This window comes from Scyliorhinus canicula, unplaced genomic scaffold (genome assembly GCF_902713615.1).
Source record: "Scyliorhinus canicula unplaced genomic scaffold, sScyCan1.1, whole genome shotgun sequence".
Lineage (NCBI taxonomy): Eukaryota > Metazoa > Chordata > Chondrichthyes > Carcharhiniformes > Scyliorhinidae > Scyliorhinus > Scyliorhinus canicula.
Window position 1 is genome coordinate 859 of NW_024055766.1, and position 21,688 is coordinate 22,546.

A 21,688-nucleotide genomic window follows, 5' to 3' on the forward strand; every position below is an offset into this window, starting at 1 on the left:
TCTCTCGCTGAGGGGGTCTCTCTCTCTCTCGCTGAGGGGGTCTCTCTCTCTCGCTGAGGGGGTCTCTCTCTCTCGCTGAGGGGGTCTCTCTCTCTCGCTGAGGGGGTCTCTCTCTCTCGCTGAGGGGGTCTCTCTCTCTCGATGAGGGGGTCTCTCTCTCTCGATGAGGGTGTCTCTCTCTCTCGATGAGGGGGTCTCTCTCTCTCGATGAGGGGGTCTCTCTCTCTCTCGCTGAGGGGGTCTCTCTCGCTGTGTCAATGAGGTCTGAGCCTGTTCCGCACTGTCCTTACCGTTCTGCTGGTGTTGTTGTTGTTGGTCTCCTTCTTCAATCTCGGCCGCCACCATCGCCGCTGCCGTGTCCCCGGGACCCGGCCTGCGCATGCTCACTGCTCCAGGCCTCACTCCGCATGCGCATTGTATGGGTTTCAGACTGCGCGTGCGTTCTGGAGGCATGAGCAATGTCAAGCTCACTCTGTGACTTTAAACTGGCAACACCCTCCCTGCACCTTCCCAGCATCCGTCCAGCACCCACCCTTCACCCTCCCAGCACCCACCATGAACCCTCCCAGCATCCGTTCCTGCACCGACCCTGAACCCGACACCCACCCTGAACCCGACACCCACCATGAACCCTCCAGCACCCGTCCCTGCATGCACCCTGAACCCTCCCAGCAGCCACCTTTCACCTGACACCCACCCTGCAGCATCCCAGCACCCACCCTGTACCCACTCAGCAGCATCACAGTACCCCCCTGAACCATCCCAGTACCCCCCTGCACCAACCCTGGGCCCATCCATCACCCAAAACCCACCCAGCACACTGCCCACAGTACCCACCCTGCAACCTTCATCCTCCCAGCACCCACTCTGCAACCACACTGCACCATCCCAGCACCCAACCTGTGCCCACCCTGCAAAAACCACCCACACTGCACCAATCCTGCACCCTCTCAGCACTCGGCCTGCACCATCCCAGCACCCACACTGTACCATCCCAGTACCCACCTAGCACCCCCCTTGCACCATCCCAGTACCTCCTACACCATCCCAGTACCCCTGCACCATCCCAGTGCCCCCCCTGCACCATCCCAGTAACCCGACTGCTACATTCCAGCTCCCACCCTGGGCCCACCCAGCACCCAATACCCACCCAGCACACTGCCCGCAGTACCCACCCTGCAACCTTCATCCTCCCAGCACCTACCCTGCACAATCCCAGCACCCAACCTGCATAAACCACCCACTCTGCACCCACCCTACACAACCCAACATCTTGCACCCAATCGGCACCCTACTCCCAGCTCTCACCTGAACTCTGCACCCATTCTGCACCTTCAGCCAATAACCAAGCACCCACCCTCCACATACCCAGCACCCACCCTGCACCCAGCTCCCACCCAGGACCGTGCACCAACTCAATCACACTAAACCCACACTGCAACCTGCCCCCACACGAGACGCAGCGCCTATACTACATCCAGAACCTAGCCTGCACCAAGCCAGCACCCTGCACCCACGCAATCACCCAACAGCCACCCTGCACCCATCCAATCAACCAGCACCCATCAAGCATCCGGCACCCTCTAATCACCCTGCAGCCACCCAAGCACACTGCACCCACCCAATAACCCAGCACCCATCATGCACCAACCCAGTCACCAAAATCCCACCTGCACCCACACTGCATCCATCCAGCACCACTGAAATCACCCAACATCCACTCTGCAAATTACACTAACCCAATCTCTCAAAGCCCTTGCTGCATATTGCTCCCAATCTGAACCAACGATGTGCAGGTTAGGTGGACTGGCTATGCTGTGCTGTGACCAAACGGCCACCTGAAATGCAAAGGATTCTGGGAGAAGTGGCCACGTTTGAGGACAAGCAGGCTGCAGCGCAAATAAACACTAAAGTTGCAGCCCAGACTCTTGCAATACACAGGAAAAGGCAATGTCTAGGCCATCCCTGGACAATAAAACTTGCATGTTAATTTCACCTGTCTAACAGACACAACGGCGCCTACCTTCCTTATTTGGAAGGGCCGATATGCCCCGGACACCTACGGACATGGTTGCTAAGGGGAAGCCCCACCATCAAGGTTGTGGACCTAGATTGGATTTGATCGAACCCTATCAATTGTTTGGTTGCACACCTGGGACCGCCCAAAGGGTGTGAAATCTACAAGGATAAAAGATGCTGCGCCACCCTACGATCTCTCTCTGTACAGCAGCACCCAAACAATGGTGACCTTCATCAACCAATGCCAGGAAGACCATCACCCAACCAACAGAAGAAAGACCATCACCCAACCATCAGAAGGAAGACCAGAGCCAGAAACAGACCAGACCAAGGACCGAACATTGAGGACTACAAGATTCAGGATAACAGATAAAGACCAATGTTGTTGTCCGGTGTTGTCAGTCACTCTGAAAGTTAAATTAAGGTTGTGTGTACGCCACTGAGGTCCCAGGTTCGATCCCGGCTCTGGGTCACTGTCCGTGTGGAGTTTGCACATTTTCCCAGTGTTTGCGTGGGTTTCGCCCCCACAACCCAAAGATGTGCAGAGTAGGTGGATTGGCCATGCTAAATTGCCCCTTAATTGGGAAAAATTAATTGGGTACACTAAATTTATAAAAAAAAGTTAAGGTCTTGTGTGAACTTACTCTGTAGTATAACGTATGTTGAGAGTGCGATTGTATAACCATTACATTGAATGCTTCCGAATAAATATTGATTGTTTAAAGGAACAGACTTGCAATCATTTGTCCACCGTATACGGGTGAAGACACACTGTGGTTTGGCAACAGAATTGGCGATTCTAGTGGGATATCGACTAGAAGTAACTTCATTGCACAGATATTGAATTCCACAAAACTAATATTCCTGGAGATTTAGCCTGAGCCCGAATCAAAAGGGCAAATGGCCCACTTAATGGCCAGGATTTCAAGAGAATCAAGGGAGTGGAAGGTCTATATTGACATATTATTGAAAATTAGAACCCAGGAACCTCCAGTGGCGACCATGGTGTGAGTGGTCGCACGTTTCGCACCTCCCGCTCGTTGCGGAGATTTTGGACCTTTTCCCCGGGTAATGGGTGGATGTATTTAGGAAAAATGTGCAGGAGGGATGGAAGAAGAGGGTGTCCCAATGGTGGATGGATTTGTGGACCAGGAGTGGTTTTAAAAGAAAGGAGCAGTAGGGGTGAGAAGCTGTACCTGCGACACAGGGGAAGATGGCAGAGGGTAAGGGACCAGCCCGACCATCTCAGTGGTCGATGGAGCAGCTGGTGGGCTTCCTGAATGAGACGTTCACCCAGCAGAGGAAGGAGACTCTGGGGAACCTGGCAAGGATGGTGGATCTGATTAAGGCGGGGATCGACCGCCTGGAAACGAGGCTGGAGGCTCAGAACCAGGCGATCCAGAGAATAGAGGAGATGATGGAGCACGACGAGCAGCTCACCTCAATGGCGGCTGAGTTGGGGGTGAGTCGGGATACTCAGAGGCAACTTGGAGAACCGGTCCTGGAGGCAGAACCTGAAGATCGTGGGGCATGGAAGGCAGCGAGGGAGCAGACACTGGCTCGTACGTGGCTCGGATGTTTTTTTTTTAAATTTAGATTAGCCAATTATTTTTTCCAATTAAGGGGCAATTTAGCGTGGCCAATCCACCTACTCTGCACATTTTTGGGTTGTGGGGGCGAAACCCACGCAGACACGGGGAGAACGTGCAAACTCCACACGGACAGTGACCCAGAGCCGGGATCGAACCTGGGACCTCAGCGCCGTGAGGCGGTTGTGCTAACCACTAGGCTACCGTGCTGCCCTTTGTGGCTCGGATGTTTGAAAGCTGATGGGAGAGGGGACCTTTGAGTGACCCTTGGAGGTGGACCAGGCTCACAGGGCGCTGATGAGGCAGCTGCAGGGGAACAAGCCGCCGAGGGCGATGGTGGTCCGGCTGCACAGGCTCCTGGATAAGGAGCAGATCCTGACATGGGCCAGGTAGACAAGGCGATGTACCTGGGAGGGTAACAAATTTGAGTGTACCAGGACCTGGGTGTGGAGCTGGCCAAGAGGAGAGCAGGGTTCAATAAGGTGAAGGCTGCTACCTTTAAGAGGGTGACATTCGGAATGCTGTATCCAGCTCGCCTCTGGGTGACTTATAATGGTCGTGAACTTTATTTTGGGACGCCGGAGCAAGCAATGAAGTTTGTCAAGGATAATGGACTGGCAGGAGATGGAGGACATTGACCTTTGGAGGTGTTTGTTTTCTGTTCCTTTTGGTTTATTTTCCCTGGGGGCCATTGTCCTTTGTTCGTTCGGGGGGGAAGGGGAGTTGCTCTTTTCTTTGTATTTGGGTTGGTGTTGTTTTGTTTGCACTGGGACAGTGTTTGAGTGGGGGGGGGGAATCAGTGGGGAGTAGGATGCTAGGCTACCAGGCTCGTTGAGTGGGCTACTTCGCAGAAACGCAGTGGAGGGTGAGCAGGTGGTTTGAGTGTTGATGAGGATTGGGTTAGGTGTATGGCAGAGAGGAGGGGAAGGAACTGCTGACTGGGGAGGGGCTTTTGAAAAGTGATTATGGGGAAGTGATATTGTTGACAGTGGACATCTGAGGGTGGGCCTGAGAAGGTGCAGGACGCAGGCTGGAGGCTGGCCCAGGAGGGGATATGGTTGATCGGCAGGGGTGCGGGTTGCCCCCTGACCAGTCTCAACTAGGCTTAGGAAAGGTGGATAGGGCAGGTATTTCATTCTGGATTAGACTCAAAGATGAGGGGGGTAGCAATATTGATTAATAAACGGGTAGCCTTTGAAGTGGGGAGCACTGTGGTAAATTCTGGAGGGAGGTACGCTATGGTGAGTGGGAAATTGGAAGGGATGCCAGTGGTGTTGGGGAATGTTTATTCCCAGAACTAGGACAATGCGGAGTGTTGAGGAAGATCCCGAACCTGGACTCGCACCTGTTGATAATGGGGGGGGGACTTGAATACAGTTCTGGATCCAAGATTAGAACGATCGAGTCCGAGAGCGGGGAGAGTATCGGCGGTAGCAAAGGAGCTGAGGGGGTTTATGGAGCGTGGGGGGGGGGGGGGGGGGTGTTTGATAGGCCACGGCTGAAGGACTTTTCATTTTTCTCACACATGCACAGGGTGCATTCCCGAATCAACTTTTTCATGAGGGATGGGACGTTATTTGCTTGGTTGATCGGTTCGGAGTACTTAGCAATTGTAGTGTCGGACCATGCACCGCACTGGGTGGACTTGCAGCGCCCACAGTGGAGGCTGGATGTGGGGCTGTTGGGGGATGAGATGGTCTATGAGCGGGTGAGGGCTGCCATTCGGAGATATGTGGAGCTGAACAACACGGAGGAGGTTTCAGCGGCCACATTGTGGGAGGCATTGAAGGCAGTAGTGAGGGATGAGTTTATTTTGATACAGGCACACAGGGATAAGACGGAGCGGGCGGAGATGGAGAGGTTAGTGGAGGAGTTCTTGCAGGTGGACAGGAGGTATTCGGAGGCCCCAGAGGCGAGGTTGTTGAGAGAATGGCAGAAACTGCAGATGGAGTTTGGACTATTATTTATGGGGAAGGCAGTAGGGCATTGAGAAGGGCAAAGGGGCGATCTAGGAATATGGGGAAAAGTTGAGTAGGATGTTGACACATCAGTTGAGGATACAGGAGGCAGCGAGCGAGATTGGAAAGTGAAGGATGGGGGGGTGGGGGGGCACAGTCTTGGACCTGGTGGGGGAGAATGGTGTGTTTGGGGATGTGTGATTCGGAGCCTCCAGCCGGGATTGAGGGAATGAGGCGATTTTTGGAAGGTTTGGAGTTCCACAGGGTGGAGGAGGACCTGGTGGAGGGGCTGGTGGAGGATTTTGAGGCGAAGCAGGCAGGCAAGGTCCCGGTCGGGTTCCCAGTGGAAATTTACAAAGTGTTCACAGATGTTCTGGGGCCTCTGCTGGTGGAGGCGATTATCGAAGCGAGGGAGCGGGGTTTCTCCCCCCCAATGTTATCGCAGGCGTCTATCTCAAGGATAGGGTCAAGGATCCAGAGCAGTGTGGGTCATACAGGCCGATTTTGTTACTAAATGTGGACGCCAAGTTATTGGCCAAGATCGTGGCCTTGTGGATTGAGTGCCGGGGTGATTGGGGAGGACCATACGGGGTTTGTCAAGGGGAGGCATCTGTCAACCAACATTAGATTACGGAATGTGATAATGATGAACCCCGAGGGATGGGATGTGCAGATGGTGGTCGCCATGGACTCGGCGATGGCCTTTGATCGGGTGGAGTGGGATTATTTGTGGGAGGTTCTGTGGCAGTTTAGCTTTGGGCAGGGTTTTGTGGATTGGGTCCGGCTGTTGGACCATGCACTGGTAGCGAGTGTGCTAACACACCAGCTGAGCTGGGATTATTTCAGGCTGCATTGGGGGACGAGGAAGGGATGTCCACTCTCCCATTGCTCTTTGCCTTGGCTAAAGAGGCATTGGCAATTGCGCGGAGAGCGTCGAGGGACTGGCAGAGAATAGTACGGAATGGGGTAGCGCATACGGTCTTGCTATATGCAGACTTGCTGCTCTATATTTCAGACCCGTTGGAAGGTATTGAGGGTTGAATATGGGGAAGAGCAAGGTTTGTCCGATCCAGATGAGGGGTCTCATGAAGAGACTGGGGGAGTTGCCATTTAGGTTGTTGGGGGGGGGCTTTTGGTACTTGGGTATTCAGATGGCCTGGGAGTGGAAGCAGCTGCACAAGCTGAATCTGGCTTGGTTGGTCGAACAGATGAAGGGGACTTTAGGCGGTGGGATATGCTCCCGCTGTCATTGGCGGGAAGGGTGAAAATGGTGAAAATGACGGTCCTCCCGAGGTTCTTGTTTGTGTTCTAGAAACTCCTGATTTTTGTTCCCAAGGCTATTTTTAGGAGGGTGAACACGGAGATTTTAGGGTTTGTTTGGGTGGGTAAAGCCACGAGGGTGACTAAGGTGCTGCTGGAGCAGGGTTGATGGGACGGCGGCACTCCTGAACTTGATAAATTATTATTGGCTGGCGAACATCCCGATGGTCAGGAAATGGGTAGTAGGGGAGGGGTCGGTGTGGGAACGAGTGAAGGCGGCCTCGCGAGTTTGGGGGCACTGTTAACGGCACCCCTGCCATTCTCGCCAGCCAGGTACTCTACAACCCCAGTGGTGGTGGCAGCAGCACCTGGGGCTGGAGGGGGCATCCGTTTGGGGGGAATCACCAGTTTACTCCGGGGGGGGGGGGGGTTTCAGTCATGGCAGCGGATAGGGATTGAGTGGTTTGGAGATTTGTTCATCGAGGGCGGCTTCCCGAGTTGGAGGAGTTTGAGTTGCCAGGTGGACTGGGTTCCAGTATTTGCAGGCGAGGGTAGGTATCGTCCTTTCCTCACCATCTGCCCCAGGGGTTACAGGATAAGGTGGTGTCAAGAGTAGGAGTAGGGTAGGGGAAGGTTTCAGAGATATCAAAGGAACTGATGGACTGGGCGGGAACCCAGATAGGGGTAGTGAAGCGTAAGTGGGAGGATAGGTTGGATAGGGAGTTGAAGGCTGGATTGTGGGAGGACGCCCTGAGGAGTTACTGCATCCCTGACGTTTTCACACTATACATTAATGATCTGGAAGAATGAACTGATGGCACTGTTGCTAAATTTGCAGATGATACAAAGATCTGTAGACGGACAGGTACTATTGAGGAAGCAAGGGGGCTGCAGAAGGACTTGGACAGTCTAGGAGAGTGGGTAAAGAAGTGGCAGCAGAAATACAATGTGGAAATGTGAGGTTATGCACTTTGGAAGGAGGAATGGAGGCATAAGCTATTTTCTAAATGGGGAAATGGTTCGGAAATCAGAAGCACAAAGGGACTTGGGTGCTCTTGTTCATGATTCTCTAAAGGTTAACGTGCAGGTTCAGTCGGCAGTTAAGAAAGCAAATGCAGGGGCTGCACGGTGGCGCAGTGGATAGCACTGCTACCTCACGGCACCAAGGTCCCAGGTTCAATCTCGGCTCTGGGTCACTGTCCGTGTGGGGTTTGCACATTTTCCCTGTGTTTGCTTGGGTTTCACAGCCACAACCCAAATATGCTAGGTGGATTGGCCACGATAAATTGCCCCTTAATTGGGAAAAAATAATGAACTAGGTACTCTAAATTTATTTTTTTGAAAAGAAGGCAAATGCAATTAATGCATTTGTGTCGAGAGGGCTAGAATACAAGACCAGGAATGTACTTCTGAGGCTGTATACGGCTCTGGTCAGACGCCATTTGGAGTATTGTGAGCAGTTTTGGGCCCCGTGTCTAAGGAAGGGTGTGCTGGCCTTGGAAAGGGTCCAGAGGAGGTTCACAAGAATGAACCCTGGAATGAATAGCTTGTCGTATGAGGAATGGTTGAGAACTCTGGGTCTGCACTCATTGGAATTTAGAAGGATGAGGGGGGATCTTATTGAAACTTACAGGATACTGTGAGGCCTGGATAGAGTGGATTGTGGAGAGGATGTTTCCACTTGTAGTAAAAACTAGAAGCGGAGGACACAATCTCAGACTAAAGAGATGATCCTTTAAAACAGAGATGCGGGCAGCACGGTGGGACAGTGGCTAGCATTGCTGCCTAACAGCGCCGAGATCCCAGGTTCGATCTGGGCTCTGGGTCACTGTCCGTGTTGAGTTTGCACATTCTCCTCTTGTTTGCGTGGGTTTAACACCCACAACCCAATGATGAGCAGGGTTGGTCAATTAGCCACGCTAAATTGCTCCTTAATTGGAAAACAAAATGAATTGGGTACTCTAAAAATTAAAAAGAGGAATTTCTTCAGCTGGAGGCTGGTGAATCTGTGGAGGCCAAATCACTGAGTGTCTTTAAGACAGATAGTTTCTTGATTAATAAGAGGATCAGGGTTATGAGAAGGCAGAAAAATGGGAATGAGAAAAATATCAGCCATGAATGAATGGCAGAACAGACTCGATGGGCCGAGTGGCCTAATTCTGCTCCTGTGTCTCATGGTCAAGCACTAGGCTTAGCCTCATCCAGATTAAGGTGGTCCACAGGGCACATATGACTGTCCACATCATAGATCACAGAATTTACAGTGCAGAAGGAGGCCATTCGGCCCATCGATTCTGCACCGGCTCTTAGAAAGAGCACCCTACCCAAGGTCAACACCTCTACCCTATCCCCATAACCCAGTAACCCCACCCAACACTAAGGGCAATTTTAGACACTAAGGGCAATTTATCATGGCCAATCCACCTAACCGGCACATCTTTGGACTGTGGGAAGAAACCAGAGCACCCAGAGGAAACCCACGCACACACAGGGAGGATGTGCAGACTCCGCACAGACAGTGACCCAAGCCGGAATTGAACCTGGGACCCTGGAGCTGTGAAGCAATTGTGCTATCCACAATATTACTGGGCTGCCCACATGTTCTGGGTCTGTCCGCAGCTTGGGGGATTATGTCAGACGTCCTGAAGGTGAAGGTGGTCCCGAGTCCAGAGGTGGCGACCTTTAGTGTGTGGAAAACCCAGGAGTCCAGGGGGTGAGAGAGGTCGATATCTTGGCCTTTGCCTTGCTGGTAGCCCATTGACATATTATTTAGAATGGAGGGACTCGGGGCCCCCGAAACTGGGAGTGTGGGTGAGTAACCTGTCAGGGTTTCTCAGGCAAGAGAAAATAACAGTAAGAAGTCTTACAACGCCAAGAACTTGTTTTCGAAGGTGAAGACGTTGTGATCCAGAATGAAGCGCATGAGTCGCAGAATTGCGTCTGGAGATTGGCAGTTGTCGCCGTTGAGTACTGAGGCTGCTGCAGCAATGCCGTTGTCATGGCGGATGCTGGTGTAGAGTGCCGAGACATCCATTGTGACGAGGAATGTTCCTGGTTTAACTGGTCCATGGGTGCTGAGTTTCTGTAGGAAGTCCGTCGTGTCGCGACAGAAGCTGGGCGTAGCTTGTACGATGGGTTTCTAGATGCCCTCGATGTAGCCAGAGAGGTTCTCACACAGGGTCCCAAAGCCTGAAACGATAGGACGGCCTGGCGTGTTGGCCTTGTGTATTTTCGGGAGGCAGTAGAGATCTCCAATGCGGGGAGTACGTGGGATGAGAGCACGTAGGGCGCTCTGAAGGTCTGGATCCAAAGTCTTGATCAGTCTGTTGAGTTGGCGGGTGCTTGGGTGACGTTCGGAGCTGTCTTGTGAATGCGACTGATGAATCTGGCATTGACAAGACTCCTGACGGCTTGAGCATATAAGTCGAGTCTAGGGCAGCGGCCTTCTGGAGGGGTCCAATTCGGCTCTTTCCTCAGACACAATTCTACAACTGATCCGCTTCATTCTGGATCACAACATCTTCACCTTCGACAACAAGTTCTTCATCCAGACGCACGGAACAGCCATTGGGACCAAATTCACACCTCAATATGCCAACATCTTCATGCACAAGTTTGAACAAGACTTCCTCACCGCACAGGACCTTCAACCGACGTTATACACCAGATACATCGATGACATTTTTTTCCTTTGGACCTACGGCGAAGAATCACTGAAACGACTACACAATGACATCAATAAGTTCCATCCCACCATCAGACTCACCATGGACTATTCTCCAAAATCAGTTGCATTCTTGGACACACTCATCTCCATCAAGGACGGTCACCTCAGAACTTCGCTTTACCGCAAGCCCACGAATATCCTCACGATGCTCCACTTCTCCAGCTTCCACTCTAAACACATTAAAGAAGCCATCCCCTATGGACAAGCCCTCCGTACACACAGGATCTGCTCAGACGATGAGTGTAACAGACATCTACAGACGCTGAAAGATGCCCTCGTACGAATGGGATATGACGCTCGACTCATCGATCGACAGTTCCAACGCGCCACAGCAAAATACCGCACCGACCTCCTCAGAAGACAAACACGGGACACAACCGACAGAGTACCCTTCGTCGTCCAGTACTTTCCTGGAGCGGAGAAACTACGACATCTTCTTTGCAGCCTTCAACACATCACCGATGAAGATGAACATCTTGCCAAGGTCATCCCCACACCCCCACTACTTGCCTTCAAACAACCAAGCAACCTCAAACAAACCATTGTTTGCAGCAAACTACCCAGCCTTCAGAACAGCGACCATTACACCACGCATCCCTGCCATGGCAATCTCTGCAAGACGCGCCAGGTCATCAACATAGTGTCAACATAGCGCCAGGTCACCATTACACGTGAGAACACCACCCACCAGGTATGCGGTAGATACTCGTGCGACTCGGCCAACGTTGTCTACCTCATACGCTGCAGGAAAGGATGTCCCAAAGCGTGGTACATTGGCGAGACCATGCAGACGCTGCGACAACGAATGAACGGGCATCGTACGACAATCACCAGGCAGGAATGTTCCCTTCCAGTCGGGGAACACTTCAGCAGTCAAGGGCATTCAGCCTCTGATCTCTGGGTAAGCGTTCTCCAAGGCGGCCTTCAGGACACGCGACAACGCAGAATCGTCGAGCAAAAACTTATCGCCAAGTTCCGCACACGTGAGTCCGGCCTCAACCGGGACCTGGGATTCATGTCGCATTACATTCACCCCCCACCATCTGGCCTGGGCTTGCAAAATCCTACCAACTGTCCTGGCTTGAGACAATTCATAAGAACTAGGAGCAGGAGTAGGCCATCTGGCCCCTCGAGCCTGCTCCGCCATTCAATGAGATCATGGCTGATCTTTTGTGGACTCAGCTCCACTTTCCGGCCCGAACACCATAACTCTTAATCCCTTTATTCTTCAAAAAACTATCTATCTTTACCTAAAAACATTTAATGAAGGAGCCTCAACTGCTTCACTGGGCAAGGAATTCCATAGATTCACAACCCTTTGGGTGAAGAAGTTCCTCCTAAACTCAGTCCTAAATCTACTTCCCCTTATTTTGAGGCTATGTCCCCTAGTTCTGCTTTCACCCGCCAGTGGAAACAACCTGCCCGCATCTGTCCTATCTATTCCCTTCATAATTTTAAATGTTTCTATAAGATCCCCCCTCATCCTTCTAAATTCCAACGAGTACAGTCCCAGTCTACTCAACCTCTCCTCATAATCCAACTCCTTCAACTCTGGGATTAACCTAGTGAATCTCCTCTGCACACCCTCCAGTGCCAGTCTGTCCTTTCTCAAGTAAGGAGACCAAAACTGAACACAATACTCCAGGTGTGGCCTCACTAACACCATATACAATTGCAACATAACCTCCCTAGTCTTAAACTCCGTCCCTGTAGCAATGAAGGACAAAATTCAATTTGCCTTCTTAATCACCTGTTGCACCTGTAAACCAACTTTCTGTGACTCATGCACAAGCACACCCAGGTCTCTCTGCACAGCGGTATGCTTTAATATTTCAATAATTCACACCTCTTTAACCTGGGGTTACCTCTATCTCTGCACCTGTAAAGACTTGATCACCTGCAAATGCTCGCATTCTAAGCATTGTCTGGCATCTTTGACTTTGTCTATATATGTGTTTCTGGATCATTCCTCTTCATTCACCTAAGGGGCAGTGCTCGAAAAGCTAGTATTTGAAACAAACCTGTTGGACTTTAACCTGGTGTTGTAAGACTTCTTACTGTGCTCACCCCAGTCCAACGCCGGCATCTCCACATCATACAGAAAATAAAGTTGCCTTCAGGGACTCTGTGGAGGGGTTTGCCAGAGGTGGCTGCCGTTTATTGACTTCGAGTAAGGTTAAGATGTAATCAGTGGGGCGGAGGTAAAAGGGGGAGGCAGGGAGAGTTGGGTGATGTGGAGGCGGGTTGTTGGGGTATTTTGTTTAGCTGGCTACGTTTAGCCCTGTTGGTTGGATTTGGGTTGTAGAACATACAGTACAGGACGCCATTCAGTCCACCAAGCCTGAACCGACCCACTTAAGCTTGGAATTCCACCCTATCCCCCTAACCCAATAACCCCTCCTAACCTTTTTGGACACTAAGGGCAATATACATGACCAATCCACCTAACCTGCACGTCTTTATGTCTATAGTGTTAATATATAAATGCCTCAATTAAATATTTTGCTGCCTGGTCTGTATCATAGTGCTAAAGTGGGAGTTCGGTGAGGAGGCGGGAAGCTGCTCCTTTCATTTTATTTCCAACATTTCCTCAAAGAGCATGAGGGGAGCCAGGAGTTTATAAAGAGTACAGCTGACTGGGAGCAGAGACAGAGGGCAGAGTTCCAGCTAGTTCATAGGGCAGAATCTCAGCTACATACTGTACACCTGAAGGAAGGAGCAGTGCTCCGAAAACTCGTGTTTGAAACAAACCTAAGACTTCTTACATACTGTAAGGTAAGACTTGTTTTTTTGGGGGGGCAGCAAGCTATATTTGTATCATTCAGCAGAATCTCCCATTTTAGAGGATTCACTTGAGAGAGTAGCAGCAGTTTTTAAAGTTTAAATCTTTATTTTGTTCCATTTTAAATCTCTTTCGGAATTCAGATCAATGGGAATGGAAGCTAGGGCAGTTTGCATGCTCCTCCTGAAGGATGTGGGTGATGAGGGACACTAGTGTCCCCGCTGACTACACCTGCAGGAAGTGCACCCAACTCCAGCTCCTCAGAGACCGCATTAGGGAGCTGGATGAAGTTTGGATCATCCAGGAGGCAGAGTGGAGTTACAGGGAGGTAGCCACACCCTAGGGTCAGGACAAGAGTAGCTAATTTACAGGGAGTTAAGTTGGAAGCTAAAGAGCAGGACAAGCCGAGTAGTAATCTGAGGATTGCTGCCGGTGCCACGTGCAAATGAGGCAAGGAACAGAGGGAGTAGACCTGAACCCGTGGCAACAGGGCTGATGCAGGAGGGAAGGCATCAGCTATGTAGATCACTGGGATATCTTCTGAACAAGGTGGAACCTGTACATGAATGACGGGTTGCGCCTAAACGGGAGGGGCACCAATATCCTGAGTGGGAGGTTTGCTGGAGCTCTTCGGGAGGGTTTAAACTAGTTTGGCAGGGAGTTGGGAACCAGAGCTATATATCAGAGGATAGAGTAGCTGTTGAACAGGCAGAAATAGTGTGCAGCGAGTCTGTGAGGAAGGATAGACAATTGATAGGGCAAAGTTGCACTCAGTGGAATGGGTTAAAGTTTCACAGGGACAGGAATCGTTATTAGATGTTCTGGAGTTTAGATAGTTTAAGTGAGGGGGGGCGGATAGGTAAAAGAGGAGGGGGTGTGGCATGTAATTAGGGAGTGCATCACAGCTGCAGAAAAGGAGGTAGTCGAGGAGGGTTCGCCTACTTAGTCAGTATGGGAGGAAGTCAGAAACAAGAAAGGAGCAGTCACTTAATTGGGAGTTTTCTATAGACCCCCAATAGCAGCAGAAAGGTGGAGGAACAGATTGGACGGCAGATCTTGTAAACATGCAGAAGAGTTGTTGTCATGGGTGACTTCAACGTACTGGATATTGACTGCAACCTGCGTACTGCAAATGGTTTGGATGGAGCAGATTTTGTCAGGAGTGCCCAGGAAGGATTCCTGACTCAACATGTAGATAAGCAGTCAAGGGGGAAGGCCATATTGAATTTGGTGCTTGGCAATGAACCAGGCCAGGTGCCAGGAGAACATTTCAGTACATGACCACAACTCCTTGACCTTCACCAGTCATGGAGGGGAACAAACAGTATGGCAAGGTAGTTAATTGTGATGAGGAAATTATACTGCTATTGGACAGGAGCTGAGGAGCATTAAGTTGTTCTCAGGGAAATGCACAACAGTAATGTGAGGATTGTTGAAGGAGCACTTGCTGCAAGTGCTGGATAGTTTTAGCCCACTGAGACGAGGAAGGAATGACAAAAAAGTGGAGCTACTAGTCAAGAGGAAAAACAAAGCTTATGCAAGGTTGAGGAAACAAGGATCTGGCATGGATCTAAATTGAGGGAGACAAGGAGCAAGGAAGGAACTAAAAATAAGACTCAAGAGCCAGAAGGGGCATGCAAAAGCCCTGGCAGGAAGGATTAGGGAAAACTCCAATATGTTCTACACTTGAGAAGAGGATGATCAGGGTGAGATTAGGGCCGATCAGGGATGGGGAGTCAGGTGGCAGGGGAGGCTCTAAATTAATATTTTGCTTCAGTATTCACGAGAGGGACCTTGTTGCTCATGAGCACAGCTTGAATTAGGTTAATAGACTCAAACATGTTGATATTAAGGAGGTGCTGGAAATTTTGAAAAGCCTCAGGAATAGACAAGTCCCCTGGTCTAAACAGGATATACCCAAGGTTATTACAGGAAGCGAGGGAGATGGAATAGTGTTAAAGGCAGGATTCTTGGAAGTGTGGAGGAACAGAGGGATCTTAGGGTCCACATGCATAGATCCCTCAAAGATGCCACCCAGGTTGTTCAAGGTCTACATTTTCTGTGCTCAAGAAAATTTTACAAGAGCAGCACAGTGGCGCACTGGGTTAACTCTGCTGCCTCACAGCACGAAGGTCCCAGGTTTGATCCTGGCTGTAGGTCACTGTCTGGAGTTTGCGCAGGCTTGCTGGTTTGGCTACACTAAATTGCCCTTTAATTGGAAAAAATTAATTGGGTAAAATAATTTTTTTATTTAAAAAAAAAAGAAACTGTTACAAAACTGAAATGTAAGTATGTGATGATAATACAAAGTCAATTAATATCTATGAGTCCAATCTTAATGTTTAGAGTCAGAAATGTTTCATTTTCCTCACCAAGTTACTTCAAACATTTTTTAAAAGGCACTCAAGCACAGGGGTCAAATTTTCCCAGTGTCACCCATGGACAAAGAACCCTGACAGTCGATACCTACCAATACATCAGAACATGGAAAAGGCATATGACAAGTTAACTATGGAGGACACCATGGAAACACCAGAAGGCACTCTATCATGTTCAGATTCCCCATACAAGTTCAGAGCACAGAAAAAGACACGCCTACAATTAGACACCAAGGGCAGAGTAGCTCAACTTGATCCTACTTGCACAACAAAACAAACAGGATAATCTTTGGCATCATTCACATTTTATTTCAGTTTGTTATCAAAATACAGTATACATGGAATAAAATGGTCCAATTTTCAGTGATTGGCTCTGCTTCACCTAGAAAGAAAAAGAAACATGGACATGAAAATTAGATGAATGGCAAAATAGCTTAAAGCTGCCTACCAGCTCTATTAAAGACTTGTTGGCACAGATCAGACAATTCACCTCATCTTGTGTCAGAGAGAGAGTTCAAGAATGTATTTCATCATTTCCATGCACAGCAAGCTGCAAATCAGATTAGCTACTCACTTGAAGGCTACCTCCCTCAGCTGTTTGAGAAACATGGTGTCTGCTAAGTGGTGGCAGCTACCTCCCATCCTGAGCCCTCCGTTCAGCTCACAAACCTGTACTGGTTGCTAGCTATTGCTCATATGCCTGTTCAAACCCCACAACTCTCCAACACCTAAATGCATCCAATTCTGACAATAAACATCGAATTTTATACTATGCTCAAAATGTTCACTCTTCGCATATCTGGCTGAACGTGGGTTTGCTGTTCCTTGGGATGAGGTCACATCAAGCAGTGGTGAGTGCTACCCACTGAACAGACACCATTCCCGCAATTGAACACTGGCTGCAAAATTGTACTCACCATGTCCTGATCCTGCAGTTTGATACAGCTGCCCTTAAAAAAAAGACCATGCAGTTAACAGAAAGACAATAAATCACCAGACACTATGCAGACAGCAGTGAAACCTCAGATTAAAAAATGGAACGGGGGGCAGCACGGTGGCCTAGTGGTTAGCACAACCGCCTCACGGCGCTGAGGTCCCAGGTTCGATCCCGGCTCTGGGTCACTGTCCGTGTGGAGTTTGCACATTCTCCCCGTGTCTGCGTGGGTTTCGCTCCCACAATCCAAAAAAATGTGCAGAGTAGGTGGATTGGCCACGCTAAATTGCCCCTTAATTGGAAAACATAATTGGGTAATCTAAATTTAAAAAAAAAAGAAAAAAAAAATGGAACGGAAGAGTTGAATCAAGGGGTTCATATGGCAGAATCAGCATCATAGGTTTCATATAAAGTTTACAAGAAGGACAAGAGCCATTTAATTAGTGCTGAAGCAGACATTCAAATAGTCTTAACCATCCCAATCAGCCAGACCAAAAACATTACACAGCTGCAATAGAAAAGCCAAAACTCACCAATATTTGTCGTGTAATCACTGCTCCTTCAGCTGGGGAATTCTGCAACAGAAAGGCAATGTTAAGTCTTGCTGGAAATCTTGCTCCTTGTCATATGATCTACATGTGCCTTAATCAGTTAGAGCTAATATCAGACAAGCCTTCACTTGCAACTCAGGTCTCAAGTTCTCATCACAGGCACTCTTTATAAACAAGGGATTGGAGCAGCATACTTACTGTGCAAGTGCCACAATAGCTCCAAACCTGAGGAGAGAACAAAGGAAATCTATTATGCAGGCTCACAAAGGGCCTTTCAAATTGTAAAAAAGTCACTTCTGTCAGTTACTGGTTATCTCCTCATGTTTTCAGAGACCTAATTCACACATCATACAGAAAGTCAGACTAATACTAACCGATTGGGTCTAACTTCGAGCATACACAGCAGTGACTCCATACCTAGACAAAAAAATTGGTCCACTGGCAAACTTCTCTAGTCCAAAGCAGAAACTGAAAAAGATGACATAACTAATTTAGAGCAGGAAACATTGCCATGTAAGTTTGTACTTGTACAAGAGGAATGTCAGATAGGAGCGAAAGACTAAATGCTCATATCTTCATCAGCATCTGTTGAACTATGAGTTCATCATTCAATCCTCATCAAACCAAAAACACTGGCAATGAAGCTCCATGTGGTGGCCCAGAAACAGCAGCATTCAAGCTGCAGTTTCATTATTGATGTGCAGCAGAGCGTTAAGTTACACATCCAGCTCAGATCTGCAACACTTAGCAGGTGTTTTCCAGTCCGTGAAACCTCCGGCTGCAGGAAAGTTCAATGCGCAGCTGCACAGCTATGGAGACCACAGGGGTGAGCATTGTAACAGGGCTTCATCCCAGTCAATCCCATCTACTCACCTATTAGTTCCATCCTTGGACAACACAAGCACCTGGAAAATAAAATCATTGGACACTGAATAAAAGCAGCATACACAGGGCACGTAAACATCACCAAGTGTTGGGTACAAAGCTCTTAAACTAGCATATGTAAAGTGAGCTGAAATGGCTTGGTGATCACAACACTGGGGGTGTGATGGATTCAGAGTTCACTGATTTGGGTTCAATGAGACAACTCAACCCAAAATGACCAGTCAGCAAGGGCCACTGTCCCCAAATGCCTCAGCACCAGGGACCTGGGTTCAATTCCAGCCTTTGAAAGGTTGGTGCAGGATCAATGGGTTGATTGTGGCCCATTTTCTGTCCATCCCCCCCCCCCAGGTTTCAAAAAGAAACAGCTGTTTACAGACCCGTCAGGTGCCAACAGAAAATATTGGACAATCTCAGATCTGCTCCCTTTTCTCTCCAGATGCCTACAGTCTGGAGAACTATACCAGCTGTCAATATATAGTTCAATAATTACTGACTTATAACTCAAAACACCCTACCTGCAAATACTCATTGCTACATCAGAACTTTTAAAATCAAGATTAACAACTCTATGCACAAACCCCTACATCAAATTCATTGTACTGCTATAGCCCAGGAAGACAGAATAACCCTCACCTTCATGTCTGTTATTTAACAACTGAAGATTGGTCCACTGGCCTGGAGTACAAAGCAGGAATCTGAAAGACCAAGGATATGAATTCAGGGCAGGAAACATTGTCATGTAACTTGATCCTTATGAAGAGAGGAAATGCCAGATAGGAGCGAAAGACAATGCTCAAATCTTCATCCGCATCTGTTGAACTATGAGTTCATCGTTCACTCCTCTAATAGACTGGAAACCCTGAAACAATGCACTCGCATGTGATTGCCCAAAAGGACAGCAGTTATACTCCAAACCATATAATCTAGAATGCACTGGAAGCAGATTAAATCGTAAATTTAGATTAATTTCACCAAGGGCAAATTGGAAGAAGAATTCTGGGACCAATCGAACAAATCAACCAAAATCTACTGGGGTGAAGGATGTGTAACTTCATACCAGAGGCTCAGTTTTAAAGGAGTGATCATTGTTACAGGGGTCAGAGAATTTGGTCCACTTACTTTCCATTAGTCTTGTTCTTGAACAATCCCAAGTAACCTAGAAAATTAAAATCACCCATTAGACAAAGAGAAATTGGAGACTACTCACCATTGACAGCTGGCAGATAAGGAAATGTCTTCCAAATGATTGGACTGGGAGTTGCAATTATCAAATATTTTTGTCCTGAACAAAATGGGACATGGTACCCCAATTAAGTGTGGCCAATCCACCTCACCTGCACTTCTTTGGTTTGCAGGGGTGAAACCCACACAGACAGAGTGACCCAGGGTCAAGATCAAAGGGACATGTACCCTAGAGGTGGGCATAACTGTACTGGTTCAGTAATTACAGTCTCTTTCACTCTATATCAGAGAGATTCCCATTGATTGTAATGTTATTGACATCATCAGCAGTACAAATAAAACAACCACTACCAAGTTAAATTACAACATATTGCTACTGTATACAGAAGCATGTTAGTGCTATCCAGTAAAACTCACCTGAGGAACAGATTCCTGTCAGCTTCATCCATACCTGCAAGACAATATATACAAAATTACATCTGTAACACCACAAAGGCCATTCAGTCTCCCATGTCTGAACCAGCTGTGTCCATTCCCTGCTCTATGTAATTATCCAACAGCCTCTTGAATGCCACATTACTCAAATCTTCCCATCCTGTAGGTTGGCATCCAGAACTGGACTCAAGGTCTAACTAGCGTTTTGCACATCAGCGTAACAACCATACACAAAACACAAAAACTTGAAGAGTAGGTTATCCAGCCCTCCCAAGCCTGATCTGTCATTCAAAATCATGGCTGATATTTGAGGACTCAGCTTCACTTACCAACCTACTCTCCATAACCCCCTGTTCAAAAATGAGTTCCTTTTCAATGTCTGAAATTTGCCCCCCTTATTTTGAGGCTATGCCCCCTAGTTTTAGTTTCACCCACCAGTGGAAACAACCTACATGCTTCGATCTCATCCCGAGTGAGGCCAAAAGCTTCCACCTATCTAGTCACCTTCAATGATCTATGCATATATACACACACCCAGGTCCCACCCTATTTACATTGCCCATCCACTTTCTGCATTAAATTTAACCAGCCAGATTAATACAGTCCGACTAGTTGCAGTCAATCATGTGCCTCAGATGAAACATCAAGGTGGGTTTGCACTCGTCATCCCTCAGTCGAGAGTAGCAAATAATCATCATCACTGTGCACACAGATGAAGATGGTAAGTTCTGTTGACTCACATTAGTTACATTTGGACATCTCAGCTGTAAAATACCATTTTGAAATTTCAGACATGGTACAGGGGAAAGAGTGAGGCAGCAGTTACCTGTTCAGGCGAAATGGAGAGTTCAGCAGAGTAGAATCAAACCTGCAATGAGAGCACAGCATCACTTGCATGCCCCTCAACAAGTGATGCTGTGCATGCCCCTCAGGGGCCTCACGGTAGCATGGTGGTTAGCATCAATGCTTCACAGCTCCAGGGTCCCAGGTTCGATTCCCGGCTGGGTCACTGTCTGTGTGGAGTCTGCACGTCCTCCCCGTGTGTGCGTGGGTTTCCTCCGGGTGCTCCGGTTTCCTCCCACAGTCCAAAGATGTGCGGGTTAGGTGGACTGGCCATGCTAAATTGCCCGTAGTGTAAGGTTAATGGGGCACTTGGGTTACGGGTATACGGGTTACGTGGGTTTAAGTAGGGTGATCATTGCTCGGCACAACATCGAGGGCCGAAGGGCCTGTTCTGTGCTGTACTGTTCTATGTTCTATGAATCATGCAAATGAGAGCCACAAGCCTCATTCAGAAATATGTTTTCAGAAATATTTCTGACCACTACTCATTAATCATTGGCAGTTAAGACAGAGCAAGACAAAGTTTTATTGTAAAAATTAAAACGCAGAGCTCAAAACCCCAGACCACTCACCCTCCTCATGGTGGTGGTGTTGAAACTGCCAAGATACGGCCAACAGCTCAGTCTCCCTGTGGACCATCCACAGTCCGTGGAGGCGCATGGACCCGACTCACTCGGTGCTCCTTCCTCAGTGGTGATGGAAATCCTGGAAACTGAGGGGGTCTATGTCTCACTCTCGCTGAGGGCGTCTCTCTCTCTCTCGCTGAGGGGGTCGCTCTCTCTCTCGCTGAGGGCGTCTCTCTCTCTCTCGCTGAGGGGGGTCGCTCTCTCTCTCTCGCTGAGGGGGTCGCTCTCTCTCGCTGAGGGGGTCTCTCTCTCTCTCTCTCGTATAGGGGGTCTCTCTCTCTCTCTCTCGTATAGGGGGTCTCTCTCTCTCTCTCGCTCAGGGGGTCTCTCTCTCTCTCGTTCAGGGAGTCTCTCCCTCTCTCCTCGCCGAGGGGGTCCCTCTCTCTCTCGCCGAGGGGGTCCCTCTCTCTCTCGCCGAGGGGGTCCCTCTCTCTCTCGCCGAGGGGGTCCCTCTCTCTCTCGCCGAGGGGGTCCCTCTCTCTCTCGCCGAGGGGGTCCCTCTCTCTCTCGCCGAGGGGG

General features: G+C 49.1%; 1 long non-coding RNA gene and 3 other non-coding genes across 7 annotated transcripts; all 4 read right to left on the reverse strand.

Annotated features, from left to right (window-relative positions):
* Nucleotides 1-16,001: 16,001 nt before the first annotated feature.
* On the reverse strand, nt 16,002-21,332 carry LOC119961039. Of its 4 annotated transcripts, none has more exons than XR_005459577.1 (11): nt 21,116-21,332; nt 20,527-20,568; nt 19,683-19,716; nt 19,203-19,239; nt 18,717-18,778; nt 18,072-18,103; nt 17,573-17,666; nt 17,397-17,423; nt 17,181-17,222; nt 16,631-16,658; nt 16,002-16,095 (listed from the first exon to the last, which is right to left on the reverse strand). It is a non-coding gene; the product is annotated as an uncharacterized LOC119961039 (long non-coding RNA). The 4 variants fall into 4 exon arrangements; XR_005459576.1 differs by having other exon boundaries at nt 16,631-16,663; XR_005459575.1 differs by having other exon boundaries at nt 16,631-16,663; nt 17,616-17,666; nt 21,116-21,323.
* Nucleotides 17,732-17,815, reverse strand: LOC119961041. Its single transcript, XR_005459579.1, has one exon. It is a non-coding gene; the product is annotated as a small nucleolar RNA snR60/Z15/Z230/Z193/J17 (small nucleolar RNA).
* On the reverse strand, nt 18,845-18,926 carry LOC119961042. Its single transcript, XR_005459580.1, has one exon. It is a non-coding gene; the product is annotated as a small nucleolar RNA snR60/Z15/Z230/Z193/J17 (small nucleolar RNA).
* Nucleotides 19,514-19,597, reverse strand: LOC119961040. Its single transcript, XR_005459578.1, has one exon. It is a non-coding gene; the product is annotated as a small nucleolar RNA SNORD79 (small nucleolar RNA).
* Nucleotides 21,333-21,688: the final 356 nt, after the last annotated feature.